At 44.1% G+C, this 6,964-nt stretch overlaps 1 protein-coding gene across 1 annotated transcript in view; it reads right to left on the bottom strand.

Annotated features, from left to right (window-relative positions):
• The window catches only part of LOC111972583 (uncharacterized), a 15,176-nt gene that overhangs the window by 7,018 nt on the left and 1,194 nt on the right, over window positions 1-6,964 (bottom strand). The gene's annotated exons all lie outside the window — the stretch shown is intronic.

The following is a 6,964-nucleotide window of genomic DNA, read 5'->3' as shown; positions in this document are numbered from 1 at the left end:
AGAGAGATACTATATTTAAGGTAAAGAGAACGTAATACGATGCTACAGCAGTCCAATATATTAGGTAATAGAGAACGGTAATGATACGATGCTTATCAGTCCAATATATTTAGGTAATGAGAGAACGGTAATCGATGCTACAGTCCATTATATTTAGGTAATAGAGAACGGTAATACGATGCTACAGTCCAATATATTTAGGTAAAAGAACGGTAATACGATGCTACAGTCCAATATATTTAGGTAATAGAGAACGTAAAACGAGTGCTACAGTCCATATATTAGGAATAGAGAACGGTAATACGATGCTAACAGTCCAATATATTTAGGTAATAGAGAACGGTAATACGATGCTACAGTCCAATATATTTAGGTAATAGAGAACGGTAATACGATGCAACAGTCCAATATTTAGGTAATAGAGAACGGTAATACGATGCTACAGTCCAATATATTTAGGTAATAGAGAACGGTAATACGATGCTACAGTCCAATATATTTAGGTAATAGAGAACAGTAATACGATGCTACAGTCCAAATATTTAGGTAATAGAGAACGGTAATACGATGCTAACAGTCCAATATATTTAGGTAATAGGAGAACGAGTAATACGATGTCTACAGTCCAATATATTTAGGTAATAGAGAACGGTAATACGATGCTACAGTCCAATATATTAGGTATATAGAGAACAGTAATACGATGCTACAGTCCAATATTATTTAGGTAATAGAAGAACGGTAATACGATTCTACGATGCTACAGTCCAATATATTTAGGTAATAGAGAACAGTAATACGATGCTACAGTCCAATATATTTAGGTAATAGAGAACGGTAATACGATGCTTGAAACAAGACAATATGGACATGAGGCAAGGGTGTGGAACTGGGTCGTCAATTTACGGCTTTAGAAAACTATTATATTGGAAGCTGTTTGTGTGTGTGTGTGTGTGTGTGTGTGTGTATGTGTGTATAGACACAACCTCCGTAGGCCCAACAACTACTGCAGATAGTTGTTGGGCCTATTAAGGTCATATCAAATGTAGCCCAAGTTTAACTCACGTCACAATTTACACATTTCAATCAAAGCAGAACTTCAGCGAACTTTGTCTCTCCCTGATCTGTCATCCATTACAAAGACATAAGCAACAAAGCCTGTATCCATTTGAGTGACTTTTATCTCCTCCGGAAGTATCCTAGTAACCTTTTGATGATTATTGAGGGTGTAAGCGGAGTGTTTTTTAACTGCCACTATTGCATGGAATAGCAATGGCTGACAATGACTGTAATGTATTTTTCTGGTTCTGGCACCAGCCAGTCTTGAACTCTATTGCTAGAGTACAACTTAGTCTCCACCCGAAAACTATCTTTTAGTATTTGTTTCATTAGTCCATTGTTGACATAATTCCCCAAAAGTTTTGCTTGTTAGCAATCAAGTTTTCAAGATATTTAACTTTCAAAATACAGAAAACATCCCAGGATGATGCATTTTGCATAATGATGCTGCGTTTTGCCTTGCATATGTGCGTTTTTTCTTCAAATATAGTTTTTGGGTGGAATTTCCCTTTAATCAAATCAAATTTTATTTGTCACATGCGCCGAATACAACAGGTGTGTAATGAATACGATGGGAGGCAGAGAGCTGGTTTCAAGCGTAGGGCCCAGCAGGTGTTTATTGTAGAGGACCACAGGAGGAGGCAGGTGGCTGGATCCAGGGGCAGGCAGAAGGTCATACACAGGGGATCCAAAAAAGCAACAGTACAAGCAGGGAAAATGCTAGTAACGTAGTCCGGGAGACAGGAAATTCGATAGGCAAAAGTACAGGCAGGGAATACGCAAAAAGGCGTCGTTAGTGAGGAGGGCCAAAACTATGATACACAGGAGGACTAATATGGGAAATAAACAGAGCTCCGAATAGAATGTGTATCAAAACAAACAATACCTAACAATGATGGGGTGCAAAGAACTGAACTAAATACTGTGTGTAAATGACATACAGGTGTGTAAGCAGGTGATCAGAATTCAGGTGATTGAGATCTGGAGAGTGAGCTGCATTCAGGGGATCTACGTGTTTGAGAGTGTGAGCTGGAAAGTGGGCTGGAAAGTGAGCTGCGTTCAGGGGATATACGTGTTTGAGAGTGTGAGCTGGAAAGTGGGCTGGAAAGTGAGCTGCGTTCAGAGGATCTACATGTTTGAGAGTGTGAGCTGGAAGCAGATGTTACAAGGTGTAGACCTTACAGTGCAATGCTTACTTACAAGCCCTTAACCAACAATGCAGTTTTAAGAAAATACCTAAAAAAAATATAAATAATTTAAAAGTAAGAGATAAGAATAACAAATAATTAAGAGCAGCAGTAAATAACAATAGCGGGGCTATATACAGGGCGTACCTGTACAGAGTCAATGTGCGGGGGCACCGATGTCAAGGTAATTGAGGTAATAGTAATTGCGGTAACAATGATGCCAGCTTGAGGCCTGAACTCTTTACTGACAAAGAAAATAGATGGTAGATGTTGATGATACTCAGTAAGACTCTAGACATACTATCTGCACACCTGAAAGGTAGTTTCAGGCAGGGCTGGATTTAAAAAACCTTCAGGCGTTTCACCTGCCTTAGTGTGATCCTCATGGCCTTAACAGGTGAGCAACTATGACACTTTCAAACTACATTTCAATGTCATTATTTTGGATACAGTTGAAGTTCAATCCTGCTACACCAGTCTATAGCAGTCTAGAGCAGTCTATAGCAGTCTAGAGCAGTCTAGAGCAGTCTACAGCAGTATAGAGCAGTCTACAGCAGTATAGAGCAGTCTACAGCAGTATAGAGCAGTCTAGAGCAGTCTACAGCAGTGGCAGTATTATAGCAGTCTACAGGCAGCTCTAGAAGCATCTACAGCAGTATAGAGCAGTCTAGGAGCAGTCTAGAGCAGTCTCACAGCAGTTCGTAGAGCAGTCTAGAACAAGTCTAACAGCAGTTATAGTAAGCAGTCTACAAGCCACGTATAGAGCAGTTCTAGAGCATTCCTACAGCAGTATAGAGCAAGTCTTAGAGTCAAGTCCTACAGCAAGTCTTACGAGCAAAGTCATACAGGCAGTATAGTCACTAAATGTTACAGACGCAAAAAACATACAGGCAAAGAACTCCAGTTACTTTCACAAATTCTGTGGTTTTTCCAGAATCTCGATTTGGAGGATTCCCAGATTTCCTGCTTATTTCCCTTTGGTAATTGCAGACACTTCAACCAGGATTTCTGGAAGACCGGAATATTTTGGAATTTAGCTAGAATTTGGCAACCCTATCATCAAGTAACTGATATCAGCGCCGTTGTAAAGTGGGCGTTGAATAGTGGGGAGAAGCATATATCCCGTGAGCTATTTCAAATAGAAGAGCTTTGCGAAATCCAAAGTCGCTTTCAGTTTTTATAAATTACCGAAAGATGTTTTATGGAAAACACATTCTAACATTAGTGTTGACTGGAAGAGTCATCGGCGGGACATGTGGAATATTCTACGCCATCTGTTCCTCACCGCCAAATGTTCTGTGATTTATTTTTAAACATAATGTTGTTTGTAGACACAGGCCATAATAGACATGAAAATCACCAACCGCAGGCTGCCTATAGTATTCAGTTGCTATGTGGAATGGTTATAGGTTTTTTCTCTCTTTCGAATAACGCACCGGCAAGCACGCAACGCACGCAAAGCACGCACATGCGAGCACGGCCACGCACGCACACACACACAACACACCACATTCCACACACACACCACACATCACACACACACACACACACCAGCACACACAACACACAACACAGCACACACACACACACACGACACACACACACACAATCACGGGCCCCCTGATGCTCTCAGACATTTCATGAATATGAGTGAGGACAGAGGAAAGGGCATAAAAAAGGGATAAGCCTTCGGCGAAGAATGTAGCAAGCCTTTAGTCATGGGAAGTCAGATTTCTCCTGTCTCCAGGGTGTTTTCTTTGTGTTGAATATACAATTTTTTTTGTGTGTGAAGATATAGCATGTTTTTGTGTTGAGAATATTACATGTTTTGGGTTGAGAATATACATGTTTTTTGTGGTTGAGATATTACACCTGTTTTTGGGCTTGAGATATACAATTGTTTTTAGGTTGAGTATATTACAGTGTTTTTGTGTTGAGATATTACACTGTTTTGGTTGGAGAATATTACAGCATTTTGTGGGTGTGAGATATTACAGTGTTTTTGTGTTGATATATTACATGTTTTGGGTTGAGATATTACATGTTTTTTGGGTTGAGATATTAACATGTTTTTGGGTTGAGATATTACATGTTTGGGTTGAGATATTACATGTTTTCGGTTGAGATAATTACATGTTGTTTGGGTTGAGATATTACATGTTTTTGCTGTTGAGATATTGACATGTTTTGGTTGGAGAATATTACATGTTTTGGGTTGAGATAGTTACATGTTTTGTGTTGAGATATTACATGTTTGGGTTGAGATATTACAGTGTTTTGGTTGAGAATTACATGTTTTGGTTGAGAATATTAACATGTTTTTGTGTGAGATATTACAGTTTTTTGTCGTTCGAGATATTACATGTCTTTGGGTTGAGATATTACGATGTTTTGGGTTGAGATATTACATGTTTTTGGGTAGATATTTAATCATGTTTTGGGTTGAGGAATATTACATGTTTTGGGTTGAGCAAATATTACATGGATTTTTTGGGGGGGGGGGGGGGGGGGGGGGGGAGGGGGGGGGGGGGGGGGGGGGGGGGGGGGGGGGGGGGGGGGGGGGGGGGGCTATATATACATGGGTAGCCACACTGCTCTGACCGGATCCATGATGTCTCCGACATCCAACATGTGTTTTCAGAGCGAAGCTGTAGTGCTGAATGTCCATTAAATCAACTGGTAAAGAGTATCGCGCTGCGGCAGCAAGGCCCCGGAGATCACATGATGTGTTAGGACGGTGTATATTAACACGATGACAGCATGACCCCCGGTCGATCCAACCCTCAGAGCATGGTAGCAGCAGAGTCAGTTGCTGTTTCCAGAAAATTACTTCGTTGTACTAGAAGTTAGCATCGTAGATTACATGTTACTAGTTTAGCGCTCTTTTGTCAGTTGAATCCAGAACAAAATTCTCTTACTCTTTCTCCTGAATGTGAGCTTTTTTTCACTAACTGCAAGCCCCCACAAAAGAATGGATTGAGTGAGAAGAAGTAGAGAAAAATGGAACACTCCTCAGCTCATATACGTAGTAGTTAAAGAACATAGTGTGGACCGAAGGGACCAACGTTACCCTAGGTGTGTGGGGCCTTTCACTGAAGGAATGACATATCCTACAGGTGCATGCCAAGATGTTCTTCCTCACTCTGCTCCTCCCTGCTGTGTCCACAGTCATCCACTCTTGCTTCCTCCCCCGCGTGTCACATCACCAACTCTGCTCCTACCCTCTTTCCAATCCCCCTGCTCCCCTGCTGTGTCCACTATCACGCTACTCTGCTCCTTCCCTCATGCTGTGTCCACATCACCACTTCATGCCTCCCTGCTGGCCTCCCACTGGCTCCCCCTGCGTGTCCACATACCACTCCCTGCTCCTCCCCTGCTGTGTCCACACACCACTGCTGCTCCTCCCTCGCTGTGTCCACATCACCATCGCTCCTCCCCGGGGGGCTGCTGTGTCCACAGCACCAGTGGACACTCCGGCCAGGCTGGCTAAGGCGTGCCCCGAGCGTCTGTGTGCCTGATGTGGAACAACATACGAACGGGAGGAGGCTACTGTGGCAAAGCGTGGTGAGTGTGAGAACACACTCAGTGGGACTTCTGGCCCCCTAGCAAGCACGCGGGAGGGCTACACAATAGAGGTGCTGGTGTGATGTGCCCGTGAACCGATCACGACATGGGGAGCGCGGAGACACGGGGCACGAACGCTGTGTTGAACTGTGTGGACACGCATACTGATGCGGCGGGGCCACGCTGATGTGGTCGCAGCATTAGCAGTGGTATGCCATATGCTGGACCAGACTGCTTACGCATGGGGGAGGAAGCAACTGGTGATTGTGGATTCACAGAAGGGGGGAAGGTAATGCCAGAGTGGTGACTGTGGACAAAGCAGCAGGGGGGAGGAGCAGAGTGTTGGATGTTGGAACTAGAGCAGGGGTGAGGGCACGGAGAGGTTGGTGTTGGGAAACCCAGCAGCAGGCCGTGCCCCGGGGGGCGGGGGGGGGGGGGAGCGCGCCCCAGTAGGCGGCTCACCGCTCCCCCTGCCAGGGGGTCTGATGTCACTTGACAACAGCAGAGGGTCAGCGACATGCACTGGCGCACCCCGTGCTGTAGTATCCCACATCACGAAGCGGCTGCGCTCAGGACGCAGAGCCGTGCGTTGATGTTGGATCATCGAGATGTGTCACGACGGAGGATACGGACCACGTCACGAGTGCACGCAACTCCCAACCACTGTATGCTGTGTCCCCATCACCATCTGCCCCTCCCCCTGCTTGTTCCACATCCACCACTCTGCCCCTCCTCTCGCTGTGTCAACATCACCAATCTGCCCCCCCCCTGCTGTGTCCACATCCACACTCTGAATGCCGATCGACGGGACTCTGAGAGCCACCCTCTGGTGGGAACACATCGTAAACACACGCAAGCATGTAAATAGACACACACACAACCGCAGACTATACAATACACTAATCAAGTGAGACGCACTCGAGTTAGCAAACAGTAAGTTGGATATCGTAATGACTACATAGAATAATGACACATTGCATGTGGCAATATTAACGTTGAACATATTCTTAGCGACGCTCATAGTCATATCGAAAACAGACACTACACTGGCTACATTGAAATGGACTAATCACTATTCCAGATTGTACATTGCGCTACATTGTACTTTGTGGTTATGATCAGTTTATGGGCTACTTCCCATAATTCTTTTAAAT

This window comes from Salvelinus sp. IW2-2015, linkage group LG2 (assembly GCF_002910315.2).
Source record: "Salvelinus sp. IW2-2015 linkage group LG2, ASM291031v2, whole genome shotgun sequence".
In the NCBI taxonomy this organism is placed as follows: Eukaryota; Metazoa; Chordata; class Actinopteri; order Salmoniformes; family Salmonidae; genus Salvelinus; species Salvelinus sp. IW2-2015.
Note: the sequence above shows the minus strand (reverse complement) of the source record. Positions and strands in the feature narration are given on the sequence as shown.